Source organism: Melospiza melodia, chromosome 2 (genome assembly GCF_035770615.1).
Source record: "Melospiza melodia melodia isolate bMelMel2 chromosome 2, bMelMel2.pri, whole genome shotgun sequence".
NCBI classification, from domain to species: Eukaryota; Metazoa; Chordata; class Aves; order Passeriformes; family Passerellidae; genus Melospiza; species Melospiza melodia.
The window spans coordinates 85,868,639-85,882,005 of record NC_086195.1 but is presented as its reverse complement, the minus strand read 5'-3'; the positions used below and the strand labels follow the sequence as shown (position 1 = coordinate 85,882,005).

The window sequence follows — 13,367 nt, the reverse complement described above, 5'->3', positions numbered from 1 at the left end:
TGCTATGCAAAACCCTAAACATATCCCAGAAGCGAAGAAAGTAATATATTTGTTTATAATTTCGTATACAAATACATTCAAGATTGTTTTTCTTTTTTTTTTTTTTTTTCTATTTTGTATAGTCTATCCTCGACTTGAGTATTTCAGCTAGAATGTACCTACAACAATCATCTCGTCCAACTGCCTGACTGCTTCAGGGCTGACCAAAAGATAAAGAACGTTGTTAAGGGCATCATACAAATGCCTCTTAAACACTGGGAGGCTTCAGGCATTGGCCACCTCTCTAGGAAGTCTGTTCCAGTGGCTGACCACACTTTCAGAAAAGAAAAGCTTCCTAATGTTAAGTATAGACTTCCCCTGGCATAGCTTTGAACCATTTTCACGTGTCCCTGAATATCAGACGGAAGAGCTCAGCATCTCCCTCTCCACTCCATTCTTAGGTAGCTTTAGAAAGTAATGAGGTCATCCACAACATAAAAACCATGTTATTATTCTCATTTCATGCCATTATTGTCTTCAGTTGAACCATTGTATTTTTTATGTTCATGTTTGTAATTATTTCTGTCCCATATAGATTGGTAACATTTACTGAAACTCTTGTGTTCATTGAAGTCATGCCAAATGAAATCATTGTTCTGTCATCATTCTTTCAAATCTGTATTAAGTTTGTAAAACAAAATGTTGCTTTCTTTGATCATTAAGTCACTGAGCACAAAGATTAAAAAATGTTTTACTGCTAAATTAATTCCTAAGAGATATAATGGCATGATTCAATAATTCATCAAATATGTGACTTAATGACATATAGTTAAGGTTTTGAAAATTTAGATATTGAAATTTGCCCTTTAATCATTTCTCAATAAGCACCTAATGAGCAACCTCAGAAACAAGGATTCCTCTCAATTTGAAAAACAATTTCATCTTTTCCAAAGACATTCATTCATTTCTTTTAAAATGAAAAAAATTTACTGTTGTTTTTGGATTATAAATATTTAAGGTGACTGACTGAAATAATTTATTATCACCTAAACTCTACCTATATAAGGAACGACTTCCATATCCTCTTCATTATTCAGACACCAACCCTGATGGTTAGATTCAAAAAGGTAAATGGGCAAAAGCTCTATGTGATTTGTTGGGCGAGAGGCCAGTCTAGATGATCTTTCCCATCTAGTGTTTAGGCCTATGGAACAAACTTCTCTTTGACATCTTGATTCTGCAATGCAAATTACTAAAATGCACACCTGCAACATGGAATTTCCCTTTTGATACTACTCCTTTGTGTTACTCCTTTATAGGATGGTAATCAAAGCATTTCAACGTACAAAATTGCAGATGTGTCCTAGATTGTATTTGCAAACCAAACCAATCCAGATGCATTTCCTCAATGTGCCTCCCATTGTATAACTCCTGTTACTAAGAAAAAGTCCTCACTCTCAGGCCTTAGCAAGATCTGGCTCTGAACATCATGTTCAGAGTGAACATGATCAATTCATCTGTCCAAACTCTTCTTGAGTTTGCAGTGCTGGTTTTAAGTTTCAGGAAACTCAGGCTCTTCTTGTTACTTATACTCCTTTAGAAGCTATTCTTGCCGGCATCTGTCTTTTTCTTTTAAAAAAATTCTACCATTACAGTCTTAGCTTTTACATATTCTTGTCACTCCTACTCAGGAGTCTTTGCTTTTGAGCCAAGTGTTTCCATTATGTCATCCTTTAACTGATTTATTTTTCTCTTTTGCATATGAAATACAAGCCAGGATGATGAAACCTTAATTTATATTTTTAGATCTTTGGGATCTGGGTCTGTTGGGTTTTATTTTTTTAAACAGAGGAAACAGAGGAAACTCATGAAACACACATTGCTTTTTTAAAAGTCTCCTAGGATTCTAAGTGCACTACCTCCAGTAATGGTTATTTCTAAAGCAAAGATAAATTTGTTACATTTTCTTGAGTAAGAAATAAAAACTCTTCTGAATTTTTAAATATAGATTCTCTTCTCATAGGAACCACTACAGATTTTCAAACTCTACAAAAGATAAAGTAAAAGAATAAATAAAATAAAATAAAAAAAAAGATAACTTTAATTAGCATCCTCTGGTTGGCAGTCACTAAAATTTACAGGCATTTAAAAAAATACAAAACCACTGCTTCTGTCTGGGATGATACAATTGTTTCCTCATGTGAATGGCAGTGTGTTACAGCAAGAAAGACTGAATTTCCAGCTGTGCCAGGCTAAAAATTGCCAGTAGTACTTTTCAATGCACCATCAACTGCATTTAAAAGCCTGCTAAATTTTACAAGTCAAAAGTACGCAAAATAAAGCCTCTGTTTTTGTTTAGAGATGCCTAACTAGATTATCCTATGCAATATCTCAATTAATTCACTAGTTAAAAACTAAGTTCCACAGGTCAAGACTAAAAAAACCCATGAAGTTTTGGGAAGGCCACAAATGTAATTTCTCTCCATTAACCACACCAAGAGCTGTCTGTTCCTATGGTAATTCCCTCATTTCTATAAGGCTCCCAATGACTGTCTTTCTAACCCTTTCTCTTCCTCCTTCTCCTCCTCAACAAAAGCTCCAAATGTCTATTCTATTATTTCCCTCTTTTTATTGTTCATTTGTCTTATCCTACTCCCTCTCTCAAGAAGACAGGAGTTCTGTAAATGCCCACTGTCCCACGCAATTCCATTTCTTTCCTTCATCTCTCATTATAATTTCTTTTCGGACAGAGCAAATAATATTCTTACCCTGACCTGTCCAGTTAAACTCTATGCCACATGCAAGGCTTTAATCTGGACAAAAACTTGATATTGCTCTTGGTTCTAGTATTTAAAAATAATTTTTAAAAGATCTTAAACCCGCACATCACTGATCCATGATCATTTATACTGACCAGAATGATGTGCTGAAAGCAGAACCTAGTTATTCTGTGGAAATGAAGATGGTGGTATTACACATTCATAGTCCTACAGTAATAAAGCTCCAGATCCTGTGCAGGAGTAAAGAAGCTAAAAAAGAGAGAAGGCACTTGTGAAAAATTCCTTGTTATTTTCCTCTCCACTGAGGCAGAAGAAAGAAACTTCTACTGTTCATAAAGATCTCCTGGGGAAAAATACATGAAGCAAACTGCAGTCTGGACAAAACAGCAAAACTGAGTATCTTTGTCCGTATTCCACAGCCTGGTCTGGAAAGAAGAAGCAGTCAGCCTAACATCCACTCACAGCTTTCAACGAGCCAATGCAGCAAGTGAAAAAAACCATGGTATTTTTGAGGAAATGCTGGGACTGAATAATTCTGAAAGATCCCTGACTTTCAAGATGGATGTCCATTTCATGAGCCATCAGAAGCAGAAAGAGCTTGGCTTGCTGCTTCCTGCCCAGCTGCCAGAAAAAAAGGAAAAGCTAACCAGGATGAGAATAAAATACAAGCACCCTAGACTTGTTAAATCCTTGCGGAGTAATTGGGATTGAAGCCAAGGAAGCAGTATTGAGCTATTTCCCATGGTTTTCAGAGATGCTTATGTCATCCAAATAGTGTACTGCCTCTTACACACTGCAAAATTTTACTCTGTACAGACAGAAGAGAAAATAGTTTTGTGACCTCATGAGGTTTAATTCTATTTATTAGTTCTCCTCATCTTTTATTTTGTTTAAGACACTGTATGTTTTTAATAGTCATTTTGAGGAGCACAAAGTCCTTTAAGCATAGGCATCCAATTCATAAAGAGGCAACAGTAATACCAGTAGAAGTTTTTACTGAAACTTTGAAACTTCATCCATTTTTTTCTAATTAATTTTTTTTTGTGACTAGGAGTTTTCACAGTGCATGCTTACAGATGATTTAAACCCTACTTTTTATTTTAACAGCTAAATTGTGAGCCTCTAAAAATTAACAATGAAACCTTTAAAAAATAAACAATAAATGCAGGTAAAGTTTCTGCAATGACAGCTTAGTTTGGGAGGGAATAATTCCACCTCTTCCATTATTTTTCTGTCCATCAACTGAATTTATACTTTTTTTAAGAAAACGTCCCAAGTTTTTTCCTTACTCTTCCATTTCAGTTACATTTCCCTCCTCTATACTCTCCTCCTTTTGTTCTAGGAAATACATATGTTTGCATTATATTCTGTAAAAATACTCCACATTTTGTGTCACCTCCAGACAAATTTGGCAATATAAGAAATAAATAATGAACCGTAAGTATTTAGGACAATATTTAATTTTTATGCCTTGGAGTCAATTACATGCAACTGGTTTTGGTTGCAGGAGCTGTAGCAAACTATGCTGGCTGTATAGCATTCTATACATGGTAAATGCTCAGGACACCTACTGACCACAAATTTTAAACCTATTGACTTTGGTCTACTTAAATCACCAAAGCATCAGCTACTCACACAGGGTCTTAAACAATGAAGGGCTTCAAAGACCAAGCTGTCTGGCAAAATTTTCATCCATAATGAATCAATTAAAAAACCAAACTCTACAATAATTTTTCAGAAACTAAATTTTTAAAAATATATTCCCGAATTAAAACAGAAAAAATCAGAGTAACATAGAATGGAAGTTAATGTAGTCAAGGGGGGCACAGAATAATGCAGTTACTTACAACACAGTTGTTTTCCTGTTATGCTTGAAGCTATCACCATAACAAAACATAACAAAATAAAAGATACAGGTGAAAAAAGCCACAATTTTTCCATCTTCCTGCATTGTACATTCTTCCTAAAAATCCATTTTCACAGTGCTTGCTCACTCTAGTTTAAGATGATCCATTTAATGAGGCTTCTACAATATCTCTTATGAGATGCGTACACTCAAATTACGCCTATAGACCTCTGGAAATTTCTGCAATGATGTCTAAACTTTCATATCCGAATTTGACCCTGTAAGTGGTAATTAATCTGGCACCAGACCTAAAAACATCCCTATATACACTGGCAGGAGCAATTCTCCATATTCCTGCCTTTCTGCCACACATCTCCTTTGACTCTTATTTTCTGTCAAGCTCTTGAAATCCTGTCCCCACGTCAGTCTTCTACTCTCATCACTAGGATGCTCTTGCCTGAACTCTCTGAGATCTTTTTAGTAAACCCACATAGAAAATAACACACCAAGAGGTAGTTCAACCACCTTGAAAGAAAGGGGCTCTATTAGCAATTGTTCATACCCTGCAGCAATTTTGCCAGTAGCTGAAAAGAATTCAGATAATCATAAGCAAGTAGTCCTTTGGTATGCTAAGTCACTTGACATCTTTTATGTAGAAGTAAATAAATGAAGGTATAAGTCTAGAGAATGTAATTGTTGTGGAAAATAGATGTTATTAATACCTCAAATAATTAGTGACCTTTGCTGCCAGAAGAATGACTTACACATGTTTCAGTGTAGAACATACACATCATATTTATTTCTACTTAGTTTTACAATTAAGAACTTCCCCTTCAGGAAAACACAAAAGAAAATGAGGAAAAACAGGGAAGTAAAGAGCAGAACAGGCCTTCTGAAAGCTGGGCTGTAATAAAAGAGGAAAGGGTACTTAATCATCAAAGAATGCATTTTAGCTGTGATGTTTTTTCTTCTGGTTTATTATTGAAATAAAACATGATGACTGAAGACATTTTTAATGCTTGGAAAGCAGAACAGGCTCAGAAAACCACAGTATCTAGTATGTGTATTTTATTCTTGTTTTATAAACATGTAACTATAGAAAATGAAAAATGTGACTTCATGTTCTACTTCTGCTTTGACAAAAAGAAATTTCAAACCCCTTGAATAAAATCTTTTCTTGTTAATGAAATAAAACAAAGTAAGGAATGTGGCAATATAACATTAGTGGCTTCATTTTTCATCTGAACAGAAAGTAAATGCAGGCTTATTTCTTTGCTCTCAGCTCTGTCTTTCTATCACAAATCATCTGTCTTGTTCCCACCTTAAGAAGGTGCACTGAGATTTTGAAAGCCCATACTCTTTACTACAAATTGTGCTTATGATGAGGCTCCAGCCATCTGCCAGCCTTCAATTTATCCACTGCTGGACATAAGATCTATTTCAGAGAACAGGCAAACCTTCAAAACTCTCATCTAAAAAAGGACTGATGGGGAATAGGTAAAAGGTACATACTGAAAGGTGTCGTGTATAGTATTCATCAGGTTTCAGTGTATATTAGAATTTTGGTTTTGGAACAAGGTTATACTGTTACATTTAAAATAAATGTTCTCAGTTATTTGTAAGTTTTAGTTTATAAAGAAATAATTTTGTTTGGATTATTTCCCAGAACACATTCCTCAAAACTTCACTTTGTTCTTGACATAAATTGAAAACAATAATATAGATATACTGTACACAGGCTTCAAAATGGCATTAAAGAGGCACATTATCAATATGTTTAAAACATTTAGAAAGCTCAGCTTTGCATCTTTCTAAGTGAATGACTAGATACTTAGACTGAGTAATATCTGTTCCAATAAACTACTCTGTGGGAAATGTTTTGAATAATGGTTAATTTATGCTGAGGTAATGACAGCATAATACAACTGAAATCTGTGCTAATAGGAAAAAAGAAGCCCCTTCCAGCTATTTCTGTTACAATTGGCTGCAGTTATTTTCACATCTCTCTCCCTTGCATAAAATATTACTTTAAGTGTATGTGAAAATGCTTGTTGCTAATTTTAAAAATCAATAATTGGTACCTGTCATCCATATGGAGAAAAACAACAAAAAACCCCAGACAATAAAGAAGAAATTTTCATGCACAAGACCTATATTTTATATATTTCTGCAATAAAAGAGAGCAATTGTGGTTAATGTTCTTTCCATATCAGCAAAACATTAAGCTCAGTTTGGGTAAGACTCCAGGGTTTGAAATGCACATGGAATTTTAAATGTAGATGAGAACAGGCAAAACAATTTGTTCCAAATAGTACTTCAGGTAGGCTGAAGTATTAGAAGACATTTTTGTGGAATATGGGTTATTTACAAACTCACTGCAGTATAGATGAATGAATGACCTGAAATATGTAATAAATAGGCTGATTCAAGTCTCATCAGCTTAATAAGTTACCATCAGCTCTTCCATTTGAATTCTCGGTGTAAAGCTGGTGGTGCCCTTTGAGTGCCAGTGCTTAGCTCTGCCTGGATAAAGAGCATTTTAATCACAAGTACAATAAAAAGTAAACAAGTTCCAAACCTTCTAATGGGCAATTTTGGACAAAAACCCCACCTCTATGCCACAAACAATTGCCACTTGTTTTAATTTAAGAGACTGTGTCTTTTCTGGATTCTGAAAAGGTTCTGAATTCCCATAAACATGTAACAGCATGATCCAAGAATGGTTATGAATTCAGATCATCACAGATTCTTTGAAATACTGGCTATCATCTGTAATACATTCATTAACAGGAGATATCATGATCAATCATTGATCTAACTGTGGATAATTGTTTTAAGCAATGGTAGAATGACATTTTAAAATTGGAATCCTATGGATTCGAATATGATTTTTGAGCATTAAACATGTAACAGCATGATCCAAGAATGGTTATGAATTCAGATCATCACAGATTCCTTGAAATATTGGCTATTATCGGTAATACATTCTTTAACAGGAGATATCATGATCAATCATTGATCTAACTGTGGATTATTGTTTTAAGCAATGGTAGTGTGACATTTTAAAATTGGAATCCTATGGATTCGAATATGATTTTTGACTTCTTGTCATCAATGGCTTGTGTTACTTAGGGTAGGTCCTCCCAAAAAGTAATTTCATAGTCAAATTGGATGCATAATTAAAATGTTTTGGTGATTCTGAAGAAAACACCTTCTGAAAGCCTTTTTCCCTGATCAACAAAGATATGGAAGTGAACACATGAATATCCAAGTAGAAGCCTACACATTGGGCAATTACTATACAGTAACTGACCTCATGCAATTTATATTAATTCCTTATTGTATATTCTGATTTTATAGAATCTGTCTTTTCTTATATTCTGTGTCTTCTTCAAGAATCTTTACCTACAGAAATAAATATTGTACCCTCAAAAAGTCCTTGTGTTTTGCTTCTTGATCTACAGGGAGTTATCATAACAAAGTGACAGCAAATTTAAACTCTCCCTTTTCCACTTAGAGAAGGATACAGAGCTCAGAAACTCACCAGAAAGACATACAAATTATTATATTACATCCACATATGTTCCTATTTAAAAAAAATCCATTAATATTCTGTTGATAATCTCTTACTGCAATAAAACACACAGGCCAAATATAGTACAAAATAGTCAAGTTTTTTTTCCCCAAACCAGTATAAATTTGTAAAAAAAATCCTTGTTCTGTGTGTCGAGGAAAAACATTATTTGGAACGAAGAAGAAGTAGATTTCTTGACAAAAATCAATAGAATGCAATACATATTTCTTAGAGAATAGAGCTCTTAGCACACAGAAAAATAATTTCTACTTTGATGATAGCTTTTACTTGAATTCCTTAACTTAACTTTGAAAAAAGCAGATTGATACAAATGCAGCTTCCAACTAATTTCACCACTATCTATATTCACGCTTAAACAAGACTGCTCCTAGAAAGGAAGCAAAGACCATTTCTTGTATGGAGGCAATTAAATACAAGTGAACATATAAATGGCCAGTGCTGTGGGTACAATTCAATCAAGCAGATCCATAGGGGTGGTTTTGATATTCTTGTCACATCAAAGAAACAGCTCCCAGAAGAAAAAGATCTTAACAAGTTAAAAATTAAATCAGAATAAATATGAATAACTCTGAGAGAAAGGAAGAACAAGCACTTGGTGGCAAGGGCTGGTGTTACCTTGGAAGTGTTATATAGTGCTATTAGAATAGCGTGTTAATTTTTTCCTCATAAATTTGCCAGGTTCAGTCACCAGGGAAGGGCTAGCACTGCAGCTCCCTTTGTTAAAGATATATCTATCTTGCTGAGTCTTGACAGCCCTATCATGTCAGCCCTCTGTAGTAGCAAAAAGTGTTTCAGCAAGAAGAGGGGGGAAAAAAGAAAGGAGGGGAAAAAAAGTGAAAACTGATGTGATCTACTCTGCTTCCTGTGGGCATATTTCACTATAGCAGATCCAGAGGGATGCTTTGTTATTCCTGTCAGATCAAAGAAAGAGATAACAGAAGAAAATATAAGAGGAAAAATATAACCCAGAAATGAGGGTAGCTGAAAGCACTGCAAGACTACCACATCATTATGACTTTTCAAATTATTTAAATATGCTAAATATCAAGTCATCACCAAAGAAATAAATATTGCATAGGCCATATGCTCTGTTAGCTGCCAGAAAAACTATCCTACTAGGATTAGTTTATGGGCACAGCAACTGCCTGTCAAACACTAGCAATTTTAATCATTTTTCAATTTGCTGTGTGCGTTGCAAGTATGCTCAGGTATCTTGACAGGTGCTCAGGAAAAATACCTGAGCCCACCAGGTTCACACTGCCTTGCTTTACTACACCTTTGCAATAATTCCTGTTGGACTGGGGAGATGGAAGCATATGGTGAAGATGCAACAGTCACAGGAAAGTCATTGTACTGTGCTGCTAAGTTGGATTTGCAGCTCAACACAATGATGATACAAATTTGTCCTTGAGTCCAAAGCAAACCAAAAGCTGAAAAAAATTTTCCAAATATTTCTAATCACAAACAAGGTGAAAGTGTAAAAAAAGGAAATAAACAGAGATCTGGCTATGATTTTAAAACAACCCAAAACATTTTAAAACCCCCAAATAGTACCTTTCTGCAAGTTAGATGTATTTCCAGTACAACATGTGATTAGCCTTTTATGCACTAAGCTGTCCACTTAATTATTTTGTGTTTCATCTACAAGGCATTAAATTAATGTAGTAATAAATAAAAATAATTTTGTCTTATCTATTGCATTTTCTGGCTTTCTTTCCTTTCTACCACAACACTTTGTGTTATTCAAGTTCCTAACTTGAAGTCAGTAGATTTTTGAGTGCCCTCATTGCCAGGTGTTTGGGGAGGAAAGGAGCTCCTAAAATCTACAAATATTCTGGGAGAAACCAGAGGAGGAACTACATTTTGCCAAAGAAGTGGAGCCACAACATCAAAGAACTATAAATAAACCGTATTTCCTATATTGTTCTTTATATATTAGCATTCTCAGCATCAATTCCCTGAAGTCAGCCAAGTCTGTCTAGTGGAAAAGGATTTGGATTATGATGTAAACTAACAGTAAAGACAATTCCAAATAACATCTAATGTCCAATATAACTACTGTTTACATATTAAAAAGAGATACAGGCTTTGTACCAGGGATGTTCTGTCATGTTTCTCCACAGGAGAAACTGTCATGGTAAAGTTCATTATCAATTACTGCCTTACAAGTACAAGATGAGTTAAGCTGTCATAATTTTCTCAGCCAGAAATCCTGTGCTGTCAAAGAATGTCAATTTTTAATCTGACAAAAGGAAGAAAATTATCTGTTATTCTGACCTCTAATTTCTTGACATTTTAATGCTGTAATTGCTGTGGTTAGTGCTGCAACCATTATTCCACCTGTCAAGTAAGAATGAATCAATATCCTTAAGCTGTTCAAGTTTAAGCTTCCACCTCACTGCTCTTACTTTAAAAAAGGTTGAAATGAAAAAAAAAAAAAAAAAAGAAGAAGGATTTTGGGCCTGGAAAATGTTTATTTTATTTTGTTACACATTTTTTCCTCCTCACTACAATATGAAAGTAATTTTTCAATATGAGATTAAGAGAGTATTATTGCAGATAGAATTGAGGAATTTACCAGTTTCTAATGATAAAAGATTGAAACCACAAAATTCAATTTTATACTTTTTTTCCACGGTGCATGTAAATCAGGACTTTCCTGCTGCCCTTGTAACAACTTGAGGTAAATTATCATGACCAATTATTTTTTGTGGTATCAGAAATTAGGAAGTTGTTTAAAAAAGTCAAATTGATTATGTTGAAATGAAACCTGTTTATTTTACCCATCCAGTGCAGACCTTAAGTTGCCACAGAGGCATTTGGTATTCCAGGGTATTCCAGGGGCAGATGTATGTGATTTCATAGACTGAAGTAATCTAAAACTTAACTATCTCAGTATTATGGTTTCTATCAGTAGGAATTTTCTATATGGAAACTGAAGAAAGAAAATCAGATGGAAAATCTGCTATTTAATAGGTCTGCAAAGAACAATAACACAGGATGGCCCTTTTTCCAAAGCTAAACAGTAGAGATTTCTTGGAGAGTTCCCAAAGCATATGAGAAAAATGGAAGGAATTGCAGGGATCAGTTGTTCCACTGCTGAATATTTTTGTGTAGATAGATGACTACAGAAGTAACTTTAATATTTTTCACTGAAAGCTAAGAACATATTTTTAGTGGTTAAGTGAGGTGCTCAAGTAAAGGGTGAAAGGGCCAAGGTACAGCATAAACAGGTCACAGGGCTGTGACCACCCTTTCCACCTTTTGAAATTACGTCTTTCAATCAGCTCAGACTAAATGGGAGCGTATTTTTTTATTTGGAGACTTATTTCACTGGATAGATTTACCTGGGACTCAGTTCAATATGAAATTAGTTATGGCCACAGTTACTGCCATACTTGAGCCCACTGGCCTGATAATGGCTGCTGCCAAAAAGGTTGTATTGATTGGCTTATTTTACAGTCATGTATTAAGAACATTCACCATCTTCTGTGACACAGGACCACAATATTTTAGTTTATTTACAAAATAAACATCAAGAGAATTTGGATACTAAGACATGCATTTTCCTGGATAACTGTAGGACATTAATTAATTAATTCTAAATTGCAGTGTTTCTAAATTAAAATGCCAGATACCACCACTTGCCACTGTAAAATATGATAAATAATTTTTATCACTATTTTAAAGGTGCTGGTGTTCTTATCCTTAATTCCTGTATTTACAAGGGGTCTTCAGAGGCTTTTAAAATATCTTTTTGATTTTAATTTATTTTCTGGAATATTTACCAAAAGTCAGAATAAAGTCAAACAAACCCAAACAAGCACAAACAGAACAACAGCAAAAAAGCAAAAACCTCATAATATATACCGTCAACAGAAACATGACCATCAAATGCATGGTCCTCTATATCATCAAGATGTCAAATGCTTTATTATTGGCAAGAGAATGTGCACTAGTTTCATAAACAGTTCCCAGGAAAACAGAAAGCAGGTCTAAATCCATCTATATTTAAACATGCACTGTAAATTCTGATTAAAAATAATTTCAAGTAGTTTTTAATTTTCTTATGAAAAACCAAAAATCAACAATCCTGAGATGCCTTGGAAGTAAAAGCATAGTATTTTTAAATGGATGCTTACAACTTTATTATCTATGCAAAACAAAAATAAGGAGGATTTATTTTTTCTGGTAATTTTTCCTTCTCATTGCTATCAGTGAAATTTATTTACAAATCTAACTTATTGCAATGAAGATTAAGTTGTGCTTTTAGAAATTTACAGTGTAAATTGCCTAAGAAGATGTTTACATGTTATTGATTTAAAGGTCATGGGTTAGATGTACAAGTGAGTGAACAAAAATGTCTCCATGAATTTTCTTAAATTTCTGATGACAAGATATGCAAGCAAGTAGAGCCCCAGGAGAGCTGAAGAGTCTCATCATGTCATAAGATGTTAGATAAGGTGCACAGACAGACAGACAGACCTCAATTCTACAAGCTGCCCTGTGGGAGTAGACCCTAAAAGTCAAGACATAGGAGTCTGCCCATGCAGATCAGGACCCTAAGCCATGCAAATTCCTTGTATTCATGGTGCTGAACACCTGCTTTATACTTTAAAAAACATTGCTTCTTCTTATATCTAGAAGAGCCTATCTTCTCATGCTCAAAGTTTTAAATCCAGAAAATTATTATATAGATGTCAACATTAAATATTTGAGGCAGGAGGAGTCAAAGCAATTGTGGCAGTCTTAAAACTAAGAAAATATTAGTTGTTTAGAAAATCTAAGCTTTACAGTGCATGTAGTGAAAATCCAGTTCTAGGAAGTCTGGGGTCTAAATGGTTTTTTAGTTCTGCTCCTAAAAAATCACCAAATGTAACAGAATGCAGCAATGCGCTAGTAAAAAAGAACCAACCAACCAACCAAAGAAAAAAAATCCCAAAACCCTAAATCAAACTGAAACACAAACCAAAACCAAACAGAAAACAAAACAAAAACAAAACAAAAAAAAAGGACAAAACTCAGTAGGTAGCTGAATGAATGCTTTCTGGAATCCACATCTTTCTGAAATCTGTAGATTTCTGTCTGCAAGATTGGAAACAAACAAACAAACAAAACCCCACTGCCTGGCAATGTACATTATTCCTGTTTTGCATACAGCAGATGG

The 13,367-nt window shown here is 34.5% G+C and overlaps 1 protein-coding gene across 11 annotated transcripts in view; it reads right to left on the bottom strand.

Moving 5' to 3' along the window:
* Positions 1–13,367, bottom strand: part of NBEA (neurobeachin) — a 454,524-nt gene that overhangs the window by 31,025 nt on the left and 410,132 nt on the right. The gene's annotated exons all lie outside the window — the stretch shown is intronic.